Below are 16,514 nucleotides of genomic sequence, written 5' to 3' on the forward strand. Positions count from 1 at the left end.
TGACTTAGATTATCTTGTGTATCAAATATCTTTTTTTCAGGTCATCCTCCTTAGTTCATTCTCTTTATTTCCCTCTCAAAGGTATTTAGGGAATGTTTTCTGCTTACTTCTGCATTTAGAAAAATATTTACTGAGGTTTATTCTAATTCTTAAATTAGATATTAATTTAAATCTGCTGTCAGCATTAGTTGTGTTTGTTATATAATAAAACATACCCATCTAGTAAACCAAAGCAGGTCTGCCCTGCAGCCCTGTCTAATAACAGCAAGAGATGCACATTAAACTCACAGTATGTTCACATTAGTTTCACAATAACTCTTGTACATTATCAGAGGACAGAAATAAAATTAGCAGCCAATAATGTTGTAACCAAGAAGAGAGCATACAGAGAATAGATGGGAGGGGGTATAACGAACAGTTTAGAGCTGCCTATTACAAACGTTTAATGCTAAGATGGTACTTTATAGAAGGCTTATCTTAGCTGGATTCCTCTTTGGAAAAAAGAGCTGCTATGTTTAAATGTTGTTAAAATTTGGATGTCTTGAAAAAGAGTAATGTTGCTTTAAACAGCAACTAATCACTTTGATCCAATTTCTTCTGTCCCCTTCTTAGACATATGGTATAAGGCTTCAATCCAAGAGTCGAAAGTAGGCTTCACCTTTCCTCCTGTTGAAAACTTTCTGCTCCTTATACTGGGGAGTGGTAGTAAGGAAAAAAGCAAAAAATATTCAACTCATAAGAGGGAAGTAATGTGTTCTTTTCAAATGCATATTGCTCAAAATACCAAACAAGCTCTTGTTAGTTGTTAAAGCTAACATAAATTGAGTTCTTTTTAATTTTCAGATGGTGTCATTGATTTGTATATCTGAAATCTACAGACTGTTGACATCTGCTGTTTTGAGACTGAATCACTTACACTGAATACTACTAATTGTTCATTGCACTAAGGAGCCTTTTGTGCAATTAGGCGACATTTTTTATGATGAAATCAATTTTATATTAAAGAACTGCAGTAGGGGAAGGTGTAGTTAAAGGATTCTTCTACCTAAGAGGAAATAGGAAAACTATACAAGTACTAAAGTGCTTTATCATGTAGTAGTTCTGAAGTGCTTTTATTTCTTCAGTGAACTTCGATACCTGGACTATAGCTTTCTGCAAAACCTGGTAATTTGGTGTCAGAAGATTAGTTACGCTGTTTTGAAATGAGCATGAAGATTGATGCTGTGCTGATGACAAGGTAGTACTTGGAGATTATAAGGTATGCTCAAATAAGGAAACCAACTCAGACAAGAAAGTAAAGCCACTGAGCTACTCCACTTCATACAAATTACAACAAAGTGAATTTGTGTTCTTCTACACCTCTTCTGCTGAAATCATCTTCCTCTCAGACTGTTGCTCTACTGTCTCCTACAGTATTCTTCTGGAGAAGCTAGCATCCTGTGGCTTGGACAGGTACACTCCTTTCTGGTTAAAGATCTTGCTGGATGGCCAAGCCCAGAGAGTGATGGTGAATAGGGCTAAATCTAGCTAGCAACTTGTCATGAGTGGTGTTCCCTAGGGTCAGTATTGGGGCCTGTTCTGTTCAATATCTTTATCAGTAACCTGAACAAGGGGATTGAATGTACCACTGGGCTCAGTCTAATGGAATGAAGTTCAGCACAATCAAGTGCCAGGCCCTGCACTTTGTCAGCAATAATCCTAGCAAATGCTACAGGCTTAGGTTTGAGTGGCTGGAAGACTACGTGGAAGAAATGGATGTGGGGGTGCTGCTTGTCACTTGGCTGAGTGTGTGCCAGCAGTGTGCCCAGGTGATCAAGAAAGCCAATGACATCCTGGTTTATATCAGAAATAGTGCAGGCAGGAGAGGGGAGTGATCATCCCCTCTACCCAATTCTGGTGAGGCTGCACCTTGAGTACTCTGTTCAGTTTTGGTCCCCTCCCAACAAGAAAAACGTTGAGGCCCTGGAATGTGTCCACAAAAGGGTAATGAAGCTGGTGAGGGGTATGGAGCACAAGTCTTATGGGGAACGGCTGAGGGAACTGGGATTTAGTCTGATGAAGAGGAGACTCAGGGGACACTTTAATGCGCTCTCACAACCATTTAAAAGGAGTTGTGATGAGGTGGGTGCTGACATCTTCTCACATGTAACTATTGATAGGACTAGAGGAAATAGCCTTAAATTGCACCAGGGGAGATTCAGGTTGGATGTCAGGGAAAAATTTTTTCTCTGAAAGAGTGTTCAGGCACTGGAACAGGCTGCCAATGGAAGTGGTTGAGTCACCATCCCTGAAGATATTCAAGAAATATTTAGATATTGTACTGAGGAACATGGTTTATTGTGGAAATACCTGTGGTAGGTAGATGGTTGGACTGGATAATCTTAGAGATATTTTCCAACACTAGTGATTCTATAATTCTGTGACTCTATAATTCCAAGTTTGTGGGATGCTTCTGCTTCAGTGACAGCTAAAGGTGTGAGACTGGAGGAGGTTTTTAGTTTGCTGGTCCATTTGCCAAACCTCCATGATCTTGTTTTCAATTACTATTGTTACTTAATCTGGCTTTGTTTGAGTAAGTTATCCGATGAGTTCACACTGATGCAATGAGACTTGTTTAGGCTGAACTGCTTGAATCCTTCCCTCTGGTCAGGGACAGATGGACTGGTGACGCACAGACATATCAGTGTTGAATACGCAGAAGATGATTGCCTCACAAGGTCAGAGATGCTGACTTTTCCAAGAATATAATATTACCTCACTCACATACAATCTACTTGATTTTCTTTTCAGAATTTGTCTTATTAATGGTGTTTTCAACCAATTCTGAAAATTAAAAATAATTTTAAATACTGGAAATATACCTTTGTATCTCAAATATTTTCTTCTTTAATGTGTCAACCAGGGACAGTTTATTAGAAGTGACTAGAATAGTGATTGCAATGAGGAATATACATGGTATTGTCTTTATATGTAGCGTTCCCTTTATATCTATGTCTGTAATTCTGCATGCTGCTTCTCATGAGGAGAGCTGTAGAGGTTTACTAAGGGTATTATCATACAAATTTATTATGTTCTTTTCAGGCTAGTAAGTGCTTCTCTTGTGGAGAGATTATTTCTACATAATTTTGTTTGTGGAATTACATAGAACATTTGAGTCTTACAGTGAGATTTCAGCGAGTTGTTGTCATGTGCCTGAAATGTAGACTGTTATAATAGACAAAATAAATACCAACACCTGTGGAAGGCAGTGTATCAAATACCTATGTAATTACCCTATGTCTTTTTCGTCTTCCCAGTTTCTTGTATTCCTTTCCCATGATGTTTTCCTCTGTCCCTTCTTTGGTGAATAGAAATGTAAGGTTGTCTTTTTCTGTTAAGGAGCACTCTCTTGCACATTGATCATGGCTGTCAGGAACTTTTAACTGCTTGAATCCTTGAGCTGTACTCACTTAAGCTTGTGCTAACAGACATAAACTATATTTTGTTGCACTACTGTAGCTGTGTGCTAAGGGGATTAATTCCAAGGCAATATATATGATTCTGTCTAACTCTTATCTGTGCCTTGCAAAATCTGAAAGCATTTTTAATGTTTTCTCCATTGATTGGCATGGAGACATTGATTCCTTTTCTTATCCATGCTCTGGCTTTATTTATTCCCTGGAGTAAAGTGATCCATAGCTTGCTCTCTTTGTAGAGAAACAAAGATCTTACATATATGAATGTTGGTCTTAACCTCATAATGTCATGCGCTGTTAAAGGATGCTTGTGAAGTTCATGCTAGACTTTACCTGTGTGCTGGATCACTTGTCTTTGTGTTGTTTTGAACCCAGTTCCTCTGATGAAACCCACAGAAATTTATAATGACTCTTAGCTGAGGCAGTCTTTAGCAACAAGCATGCCTTGAAAAGGGAGCTCTTACAAAGCTTGCATGCAAAAGCATCAGAGAAATATGGGGAGACATTTGTATCTTGCTTGCCTGATATCTTGCTGTCTGGTTAAGTCAAGGTGGGTTAAGAATAGCATTGAAGTTGTTTGTGTAATTAATGTCAAGAAAGCCTATGCATTCATGAAGACAATCCTTTATGCTGTCTCAAGCTTAAGTGCATTTAATTTAATTGCCTTTTTATTAGTGAAGGAGATAACTGTTGGCAGTTTACCTGCGTGTCTGCAGTTAGCAGTTGTCTTCCTTGATCAGTTAGAACTTCCAGAATGGAAACTTGCTTGTTAGCTTGCATAAATAAGATTAATTTCTGCAAATATTTTTACTTTCCACATTTTACTTTTCCAGTAGAACAGTACAGACCTGCAATGATTGAAATTCCAGGGAAACATAGCAGATCACAAAAGGGTTTTTCCTAATTACAGCCTTGATCTTCCTACTTCATACCCTCAAAGTCTCACATAAACTAGGATATACATGGATTGTGAGATCCAGGAATACTTCTTGATCCTTCATCAGTTTTTCATTCTGGCTGAATGTCATCATTCGATCTGGATGTCATGATACATTGAAACCTGAATGTTCATATTTGGTCTCTTGAGTTATCCCCCTCTCTGAGCCTTTCAGCTCCTCACTCTTGATACCTGGTTTCTTCTGAAAGGAATTGGAAATGCATGTAGGAAGACAGATGAAGGGCACTTTGAATGTTCTTCAGTTTGCGTAATCAAAGGACAAGGACTGTACTTGTTGCAAGGAATTCACTTGTAAAGTAGCTCTATGCCAGTAGGTTTTTACTATAGAGAAGTGATTCAATAATGGATGACTAATTAAATAAAAACAAGAAACAAATAACACCCCACCAAAACAAAAGAAAAGAAAAACAAAAAAAGTCAAACCAAAACAAACAACATGATTATTTAGTATGGTAAATTATACTTTCTGGTTTTCTCAATTTATTCTTTAAAATTATATTTTTATTTCCTTATGTTTTATCTCAACATCATGAATAAAACAGAAGTATAACCAGGTTAAATGCAGACATACTGATGTGTCATAATAGATAACCCCAGTGCCAGTAGATTCATAACATCTGTGCTGAAGTGTAATTTCTGTTAAACAAGATAAGTATGTCTCCAAACTCTTCTTTATTAGTATGCCAGTGTTCATATTTCTGTCTGTTTACTCATGGCTTATTGTGCACAGACTCCACAAAAGAGCAAGAGCTTGCCTGCCTGGAATGTACTTTGGGTTGATGCAGAGTACGTTTTTGTTCCTAACAAGAAGGTGAATCAGAGTTTGTGTGATTTGTTTCCTGTCTGTATTTTGGGACTTTGTTATGACTGAGAAAATGGTTTGATAGCAGAGGGTGTGAGGCAGACTTCCTACCTTCAGTTCCTGATAGTAAATGGATGTTAATGAAATTTAAAAAGGTGATTAGGATTAGCCTATACCAAAGGTTTAGCAGACAAGCTCCCAGCAGTAAACCCAACAATCAGAGTATGGCTCACCTGAAGTGGACTGGATTGCTCTCTCCTTTGATTATATGGGCTGTAAAGAATGAGGCAAAAACTGAAGGCAAGAACTCTTAATGAAGAGAAGAGTCAATGCAGATGAGTGGCTACATATTCCACCGGATGAAAATTATCCCAGAATGGGTACTTCAGATGAACATTTGGGTTTGAAATGCCAACTCCGAGACCTAATTTAAAAACTAAGAGAACAGGGGTGCAGATGGAGGCAGTGTCGCTCTTCAGAAAAGTGTATGAAAAATGATGGAGAGGAGGCTATATGGAAAATGTTGTACCTGCAGATGAATCAAGAATAGTGGTTTTTATGGGGCAACCCTAAGTGAATATTGGAAGAGCTTGACTAGACCTACAAGGTATAGGAAGACACAGTCTAATTAAGAAGTAAAACTTGCTACAGCTTCTTTTTTGAAATATAGGAGCTTATGATCTAGAGAAGCTTATTCGGTAGAAAGGATAAGATGTATGAAGGGTGGGATGTACACTGAGGTAAATTATGAAGACAACCACAAAATCTGGGAACTCTGTTATAGAGTAGAACATCTGTTTTTCTAATGCGTCATGAATGTTCTTCATAGAACACCAATAACACACCAGAAATCATAAGTTTACCAAACTGTTGTATAACTGGTACTTTTTATGAATAGGAAGGATCGCAAAGTAAAGAAAGTGTTAACACTTGTCTTCTTTCTGTGGAAGGAAGAATATGTTAAAATTGCAATATAAAGGTCCTCTTAAATTGGAAATGGGGAGAGAAAAGGAGTCATGATTCCAGGAAGTACTTTGAATATCAAAGACGCCCTGAATATTTCATTTGCTTTGAAAGGACACTGATCAAGCTTTGAGTATTTCATTTACATTAAAAAAGAACAGGAATACACAGCCTAAGAAAAATCATCCAGGATTGGAGGGGATCACCCGGCAGATGGAGTAATTTGATGAATTCTCCTATAGCTTTTGCAACAGGAGGTTTTGGTCACTGCTTTCATCTTGTTCACCTTTGGATAAACTATTTTGCTGGTAAAATATAGAGATGCATTTTTAAATTTATTTACTCTTTGCAATCCACTCTTCAAATTTGTAATTTATTGTTTGATCTCTATCTTCGTGAGCTAACTTTTATACTGTTTTAACATTTAATATTTCCATTAGGGGTAGTTTGGATCATACAGGGAATGTGGAGATTTATAATCTCTTTGAAAGCAAAAATAATCTAGGTGAAACAGCTATCATGGGAAAATCTGCACTGAATGTTTTTTTTTAAGAAACAGAAGTGCTTTCCTTGCAGGCTAGGAGTGTTGGTATGTAGGCTTTTAAATACAGAAGTTGATCCAGTGAACAACCTTCCTAACGGCAGGAGGCCATGGAGATATCTCACTGATAGATATGTGGAAGAGATTGACTTCCTTCAAGACTATTTCATGTGGTCTACTTGACTTTAGGATTATTTGGATTGAAGTAGAGCCAAGTTACAGTAGCTATACTATCTGTATCTTTAAATAAGACTGCTTAGAGATTTGTACTGCCATAATTAGATCTCAGTTTGACTGTAGCTTTCAACCTTTATTATGTGCGCCTTCCTGTGCCCCCTCCAAAGAAAAGCCTCTCTTCACAAGCATAGAACGCAAAGATTTTGCATTCTATGCTTCAAATTATTTGTGGATGTCTCTGTGGGCTCAAAAGACTTAGCCTTACTTTGCAGATAGGCAAAGCTCTTTTTGTCAGCCTGTTAATTTTTAATAAGAAAAAAATTATTGAATTAAGGATGAAGGATACTGCTAAAAATACTAACGATGAATGGTAATGGTATGGAATGATAAATGGTAATGCAAAAAATCAATCCATTTGCTAGAATTAACCACTGGGCCACTTCAAAGACAAAGAAAGTTTGGTAAGCAACACCGGACTTTCTACATGAGTTGGAAAAATTAAGAAAGCACAGAAGTTTGGAATGTACCTGTGAATGGCACAAACTACCGCTCAATTTACTTGATCTGTTGGGACAGAAAGATTCTTTCTGGAGCCCTTGGCTTGTAGGCTAAATAAACCCAAACCTCTTATTACTCTACTTAAGACACATAAATCAGGTCAGATTTACTCAGTTTTGGCAAGAAGCAGACAACTCATGAAGTCATAATAGTTCTTGATGGAATGTTTGTAGTGTTGCAGCTTAACACTTTTAATGTAAAAAGGATAGTTTTGAAAGTAATCCTATCCTTTTTCACTTGGGATATTTTTTTTACAATTCTTGAAATAAGAGGATTCAGTGTTCACTTATAGACTGATTTAATCTGATTCTCAACTAACTCCTCATTAAGGGAAATAATAGATAACTGTATTTCATTCCATTCTTTAATGAGAATCATTCTCATTAAAGAGGAGCAATATTCTTCAATATACTGCTTGTAGTGCTAGTAAGGGCAACACAGGGAAAGGAAACAACTGTTGTGTTCTATATATTGTATCATGCAAAAATGAACAAAAAGTTTTATGCAGAGGATGTGGTAGTTCTAAAACCCATAAAGACTTTATTTCCAGATTTTGAGAATTCATTGAAAATTGAATTGAACCACATGCATTTTTGCATAAATCTTGCAGAAATTCTTTGTTTTTGTTTTCGCCAATGACATTGAAGTATATAGACTATTAATGTTAAGAAATGTAAATGGCTATCTCAATGCCATTGCTGCACCAAGCACTAACTGAGGGCTGGATAAATGAAAGCGTCTTAGGCTCCCTAAGAAAATAAAGACAGAGACAAATGTTTCTAATGGAATTATGAGTACTTGGATATTCCTACCTCACCACTAATTTTGGAAACTCAGGGCTACCCTTACACATGATAACAGACTTCTTAAGCTTATTTGCCTGTCTGACAGTATTGTGCTTCTAAAGTTGTAGGAATATAATTCAATATTTTTCGTAAGCCAGACTATGTTGTGTCTGCTTTCTATCACAAATGCAATGCCTATATGCTTGAGCCTCATAATTTGTGCTGCAGTTCTGGACTTCTAATATCAGAGTACATGCAGTCTTCATTTGAAGTCAGATAAGAGCCAGATTACTATATCAGCATTGCTTTATGTTTTGTCTCATGTAAATATCCCAGGTCAAGTGAACATCAAGTCAAAAATTGAAGGGGATGGTGAAGAAAAGACTGGCTGCCACACACATGGTATATACCTCCAGAAATATCTCAAGACATAGTGAATGAGGCCTGGATTCCACTTATCTTGAGCTGCCAAGAAGTCTAGCATGTACAGAAATAAGGCAATATGTATTTAGATATAACACATTCATCAGAAGGCCCCAAAATATTTATGCCATTGAAATAACCAACTCCTTACTGAAAGTGATACTATATATACAGTGCCAGCTACGTAGTAGTAGATCCCAATGATAAGTATTATGAAGTTATTTAGATGTATACTTATATCTTTCATATATTTATACTTATATATGGATTATGCAGTTGACATGGGTCAGCATCTGCTGATGTATACATAGACGCACAAAGTTTAACAATGTAACAAGAATCAGCAATATCTGACTCAGAATGAAAAAAAAAAACAACGTATGATATTATGGAGTAATATTTGACTGTCGTATGTATCATATTTAATAGAAATAATATTTTAATGCATTGGCCACTTCAGAGGCCTTGTGAAATGAAAGCTGAACCTGTTGACTGATGTTGAAGGTAGAGAGTAATAAATATCGTGGGTTTTTTTACCCCATCCTTCAAAGACAGTGGAGTAATAATGCAGCTTGCCGGTCTTAACAAATAGTGCCTCTGTACAGCTTAGACCAGGTAATTAAGTTTTTGGTGTTTGTAGGATCTGAGAGAAAAAAAAACGAATGAGTAGCAATTGCTAAGGAGTCTTAGTCCAGTTAAATAGCTAAATTTTGTTGTGGTAGACTAACGCAAACACCTGGTTTTCAATCCAAGTCCTTCTTCCCTCCCCTTTTCTTTATTTTCTTCCCCTCTTCTTCACTCTGCATTCTTTGCCTTCTGACTTCATTTGACCTATGATGTTTTTTTTGTTTGTTTTAGCATGTGTTATATTAATTAGTATGCAGGGAATTGTGTTTAATATATACACATCCAATCACAAAGAGTACTTTCACCTGTTCTTGTGGTTAATACTTTTTTCTCATGTTGACACAATTTGTTTGATTTGATGTAAGAAAGCAAACAAACAACAAAGACAGACTGAAAATATTTAATAAATAATAAATGGAAATGTTGACAAATTTCTTTGACATTGTGAGAAAGAAATAGATAAAGAAATTTTAGTGAAAACATGACCTCAGCAGGACACAAATGCAGTATTTTGGAAATAGATGACAAATACTTTATCCACTAGTTAAAAAAGACAAACCCAACTACTTTCATAGAATCATAGAGTCATTAAGGAGCAGGCAAGTTGGGAAGAGTACAAGAGTGTTTAGAGAATATGCAGAGAGGATATAAGAAGGGTGAAAGCCTAGGTAGGACTTAATTTATCCATTACTGTGAAAGATAACAAATCTTTTTAGAATTACATTAGCAATAAAAGGAGGGCCAAGAAGAATCTCTATCCTTTATTGGATGTGGTGAGAAAAATTACCACCAAGGATGAGGAAAAGACTGAGATACTAAGTGCTTTCACTGCTTGTAAATTAGTTATCCTCAGGGTACTCAGCCCATGTTGTTCAGGAGAAAACAGTTAGCAATGAGCTACTCCACCTAGAGGGTACAGAGAGAGCTGGTAGAAATGCTCACTAAGCTGCTTTCCATTATTTATCTGTAGTCCTATCCAATTGGGAAGGTCCCAGGTAACTGGAGTCTTACCAATGTGATGCCCATCTCCAGGAAGAGTAGGAAGGAGGATCTGGGGAACTGCAGGCCTGTCAGCCTGACCTTGATTCTGGGGAAAATTGTGGAGCAGATCATTTTTAGTGCAATCACACAACATGTATGGGACAACCAGGGGATCTGGCTCAGCAAGCATGGGTTCATGAAAGGCAGATTCTTCTGTGACCAGGTGACACACCTGGTGGATGAGACAATGGGTGTGGATGTAGTCTACACAGCATTCTCCTGGAGGAGCTGGCAGCTCATGATTCGTACAGATTTGTTCTTAGCTGGATGAAAAGTCAATTGGATGACTGGTCTCAGAGAGTGTTGGTAAATAAAATCAAATCCAGCTGGTGTCATGTTATGAGCAGGGCTCCCCAGGGGTTGGTACTGGGGCTGTTCCTGAGTAATAGCTTTACTGATGATTTAGATGAGGGGATTGAATGCACCCTCAGTAATTTTGCAGATGACACCAAGTTGGAAGGAAATGTTAATCTGCTTGAGGGTAAGAAGGTTCTGTGGAGGGATCTGGAAAGGCAGGATTGATGGGCCAAGCCCAATTGTGTGAGGTTCAAGAAGACCAAGTACTGGGTCCTTTATGTTGATCATAACAACCACATGTAACACTGCAGGCTTGAGGCAGAGTGATAGGAATACTGTGTGGTAAAAAAGGATTGGATTTATTAAATATCTCCAGATGCTGCTGCTCTACCAGTTCCTGGTTTAAATGTCTAATCACTCCTTCCATGAAGAAATTCTTCCTAGTGTTCACTGTAAGTCCCCCTTGGCTCAACTTGAGGCTATTTCTTCACATCCTAACCTGCTTTGTTTAACACTTGAGGGAAGCTGACAGTATTTTTTTGGCCACAAGGCAAAAAAGTGCCTTGCAAATGGAATTGAAATTGAATCTTAATCCCACAAAGTTTGGAACTAATTTTCCTGATAGAGCACGTTAGTGTCTTTTAGGTAGAAAGATTTCTAAGTTATAACTGGGTCTAAGATATAGAGAAGCTGGAAGTGTCAGAAATTTAAGACTTGAGTTTCTTGAAACTGCATTTATGTAAATCTTAAGATACATAAAGGAAAAATTTACATTTGAAATTAAGATGAACCTCTTGTCCTTATGGAGACAAAGTTCAAATACTTGATATTATGCATATGTTATTTTTCCTAAGATTATGGGAAATACGTAATATGAGTTCACTGTCAAAACCAGCTACAGACTACAAGTAAAGATGAAATACAAGTAAGGCAAAATGGATTTGACCGCAAAGCTTTTTGTCTCAGTTGGATTCCTGTAGTCAAATAAATCTTGTCTCTTTTGAGTATATTCTTTGTCCTAGCATTTATCATCAAGTTAGCCATGTTGCAAGAAGCAGAGAAAAACATATTTAACTCTGAGGGAAAAACAGGCCTGAGAGCAGGGGAGATCCAAGATTCAAATAATTCCTATGCTGTGAGCTACCAAGGCACGTGATTTTGCTGAGCCTAAGAGGTAAGATGGGCTGAGTTAGTTAAACCTGCATAAAGAAGGTAGATGTAAGTAAATAACAGTGAATAAGAAAGGATTTTCATTTGTATTACACGGCTTATAGATTAATTGAAATATTCTATTATCTAGGCAATTCAAAACATTTAAAGCCAATTCTGTTATAAATAAGATTTTATTTTTTTTCTCCTTCCAAATTGTCTGCCAATATCTTTAAGTCTCTCTCATGCCACCTACTGTCTTCTGAGATCTTTAGTTCACAGGCCATCACAGGTTATGGTTCTGTCTTATCTGTTTCCTTCCCCACTTCAAGTACAGCTCCAGCAGCACTAACTCACTGTGTTATAGCAACAGCTCTTTCACAAGCTCTCAAGTTTCTGTGCATACCATTACTTTGTTTTTGGTGTATTGTTGGACTGTTGTGCAAACAAATTCATCTTCTTTATAAATACAGAGTTTGTTCCATTATAAATAGTCTCTTCTTTTGCAGTTCACTCATAAAAGATTCCTAAATTCAGGCCAAGTAGTGAAGTAATTACTTGTACAACTGAGGAAGTTTCCACAGCAACTAGGTCAGTATTTCAAAACTCAGAAAAGCCTCAGCATTTTCCTAAGTCACAATGGAGAAGCTCTTTATTCCACCTTTCTAAAAATTACTCTTCCCTTTGAATTATTTTTTCTTGTCTTCCTCAATCCCTTATAATAGACTCAAGTGAAATCCAGCTAAAGAGAAAAGCGATGACCATGTAAACTCTGAATTAGAGGCTCTTTCTTTCACAGCAGAAACCTGCTATGTGTACACACACCATCCCAGCAGGCAAGAAAGGACTCCAACAGCGCAGGGAGGGACAGAAGATGGATGTTTATATGCTATCTGTTCCCCACATTTTGGAGGAGAGCAAGGAAAATCTGTCAGGGCATTATAGTAGTGTGCATTTAAAGCCTGAAAATTAGATAACATGGCTTTTGTAGATATATTTCAGCTGTGAATGTCCTCAACCACCAACTGCCATATATATGTTGCTGGGAAAAGAATGAGAGTAAAACCTTGCTTTTAATGGGCAGTGAGGTCTTCTATCATTTAGGTATGGGGAGCTCTATGGTAATAACAATCTTCCTCCTTCAGGTTATATTAGTAACGTTACAGATCCTTAATAAAATTAGGCCCACTGTTTTATCTTCTCGCGTTTCTGCCCTGCTTCTCTCTGAGTAGTTCATTTAGTAAGAGGTGACAGTGACCGAAAATTAATATGGTAGAGCAACCAACAGACAATAGCAGAGAAACTCTGATACAGAAGTGGATTTCCTTCCTCCCACAGCAAGATCTATTTATTTTTTCTTTTGCAATAGATCCACATGACAGTCTATCATATATTCCTAAGTGTTTTCTGTTCTGGCAGAAGGTGCGATCTGTGCATATACGGTTTCAACATTTGTGGAGCCCTCTTGCACCACTGTAGTAATCTGAGCACTAAATCTAGAACGGTCTCTTTTGCATTTTCATTCCACAATCCTTTGCTTGATGTATTTGGAGTTTCCCACACAGCTGAATAATTAAACAATTTTTTTCTACAACAGAAGAATAGTGGCTTTTAGCAGGATTGCGTGGTGGCCATATAAGTCCTGCAGTCTTTAAAGAACAAGAGCAAAAACATTCAAGATCTTAGCCTTAATGCCCTCACCTTGTCTTCATAATATATTCATATACCTTTTTGATAGAAAAAGTTTTGAAAGTTTCTAGTTAAATAGGAATCGAAAATTTAAACTCTTTTATGACTTGAAAGAAGAAAAATTAATAAACTTCATGCCTATAACAAAGTTTTCAATTTTTGTAGGAGAGATGGGGATGGATATATGAGACTGAATCCTGAACACAGTTCTAAAAGTGAACATGCTTCTAATGAGAGCTGATTAGACAGACAGTGGCAAATGGTGAATAGGGAGAAAAGAATGGGGGAAATACTAGGAGAGTTAGAAAAGGAAAAAAAATGTCATGAAAAGAAGGTAGCTAATTGTAAATAGTTTGTCAAAGAACATCTGAAAAGACGATCTCAGATTCTAATTATGACTGTATGAAACTAGAGTGTTTCTGAAAGTTATATCAAAGAATAGAATAGAGAGGTCATAAGGAAAATGTGCTGGTCCAGAATGAAGAATAAGATGGAGATATACACAGATCTAAAACTAGCTTGTCAGAGCAGGTTGTAAAAAAAAAAAAAAAAAAAAAGTGCCTTTTCATTAGGAAAATGTGGCATTATCTTGTACTACACAGGTCGCAAGAAATAGGGACTATAATGAGGTTGTCAGGAAGTTGTAGACCCAATGGACTCAGCAAATAACAGCATAAAATTATTGTATCATTTTTATACCCTTCGGTTGGCATTCATGAAATGTAAGCTAGCAAACAAGAGGGGTTTTAAAAGAGAAAGGATGCTTTACAATGGAATTGAATGAGAAAATCTGAATTGAAACGAAAGAAAATATTTACAAGTATGATAAGTTATAGCAGAATCAGAGTAACAGTAAATTATGAAGCCTAGTGTGTGATAATCTGTTTTATCATGGGATCTTTATCATGAGTATATCATAACAATTATTTCGTAGCAAATCAGCTTTATTCAGTGTTTTATGAGCCTTTTAAATAGTGACACCAGTGAGTACTGTTAGAATAACAAGCAAAAGGACAACTGTATAAGCACATGAACATTGTGGTCTAAATTAGCACACAGTAAAGATATTTCTTTTCCTTCCCTGAGATACCAGTAATAATAATTATTTTTAATTTTGCCTCATTTCAAATAATCCTTCCTCATTTATAAAAGAAATAGCTTGATTCCTTTACAGGGATATTGTTTACTTTTGCTATTTTGGATGTGATGCATGTGATACACAACAGTACTCACATGAGTGAAAAGCCTTAGAGAGAAAGCTAAAATGAGCATAGGAATTTTGCGCTAGGCTTAGAAAATTTTTAGATTCTGTGTCACTGATTAAGTTGTTTAAAAGAAATGACATACCACTAAGTATGATCTTACTAGATCAAAACTAGTGTTTTTTTTAAAATCTTATTAAATGAAATTCTCTTTGAGTGGATCAAGATAAATATATCTAGTGCTAGCCTGTTCCTCAAATCATAAACGTAAGTGGTGGTGATTTCAATGTCAGTTCTGCTGGATGCCTACTTTGCTTGAGTTTTCAGTTGGAAGTGTGGCTGCTAGGACAGAATTCAAGAGCCTCTTATGTTGTTTAAGCTGCTTCCATATGAAATAAGAATTTATATTTTATAAATGGATATTAGTTGTACCACTGGATTTAAAATACAGCTCCCGAAACAGTTGTTGAAGATGACTGGTAGAAATCGCTAGAGTCCATCATGTCATCTTAGGTTCCTTCCCCAGTTATATCTCTCTGTGAAACTGCTCTTTAGAAATAGAAACTCTTTCCAGTGCTGAAACACCTACACTGTGCAGCTGGGTGCAGAAAAATGGATCAGTGTGTTCTTAAAAAACAGTGCTGGATCCACTTGCATATTGACCTCTTCTGTAAACAGGAACCTGGATCTTTTCGAAGACTTTGAGGTGTCTCCATAAAACATAATCATATTGATATCCTATCACAGGTTCCTGATATTGGGATAATTTTTATTTCAGAAGAAGGACAAAGCAAACAAGCTTCAGAAAGATGCCATGTATAAGTATTTCCAGCTGTCCAAAGTGTATCTGAACAAAGTACAAAAATAGCCACCAAGGGAACTAGGATCGAGAATAGAGTCACAACTGCATATGCCACAAGTGTAAATTAAATAATTAGATAAATTAAGCCTGAAATAATAATTAAAAAAAAAAAAACAAAACACTTCAGGGAAAGGTGGGGAGCACAATTAGTATGAAAGATGATAGATGTAGAGAAAACTTGTTCATAGCACAAGCAAGAAAGAAAATGTTCTGCACTGAAAATATATCTTATAGCTTTCTCCTAAGATATGCAAAAAGGTTTGGGTGTACAGGTTCAGAGGAAGGCTTTGAAGTGCTGCTTGTTAAGTTGAAAGGAAATTGGAAAGATATTTATCAAAAAATGCTGACCTTCATTAAACACTGGATATCGCTGTAAACTGGATAGAAAATGAGGGAAGAATTACTATGTTGTCTGCACTAGAAAATGGTGACTAAATTAATTATTTGAAATAGTTAATCAAAGGAACAACACAGGAAAGCAACTAGAAATTAAAGAAAGTTTATGAGAAGAAAGATGAAGTTTTCAGCTATAAATGATATCATTATAAAGCATTCTGTAGGATCTTAGACACAATAGTCCATCAAGCAGGGGTGGATGCACATCAGTCTCCAAATGTTGCATTCAGTACATATTTGTTTTTCATATAGGATCATCTCAGAAAAGTGACTGGGAGGTAAATAAGTTTCATAAGGATGTCTATTTTCATAACTGTGCTCACTTCCACACTGCAATAACCAGCACTTTTCTAACTTCCTTCCATTTGTTTCCAGATTTCCTTCATAATTTCCATTTTTTTGGTAGCTTTATGTTTTCTTATTTGTGTATTCACAATTATTATTTTCTTGTGTTTTCTTTTTGTTATTGTGCAATACTTTTTATAGGACAAGAGATACTTAAAAGCTGTATATCCTCTCTCAAAGAACTCTGGGAGTCTTAACTGGATTTAACATGACCAGTGAATATTTTCAGCAACATATATTATCT

This window comes from Phasianus colchicus, chromosome 6 (assembly GCF_987193195.1).
Source record: "Phasianus colchicus chromosome 6, bPhaCol1.hap1.1, whole genome shotgun sequence".
NCBI lineage: Eukaryota > Metazoa > Chordata > Aves > Galliformes > Phasianidae > Phasianus > Phasianus colchicus.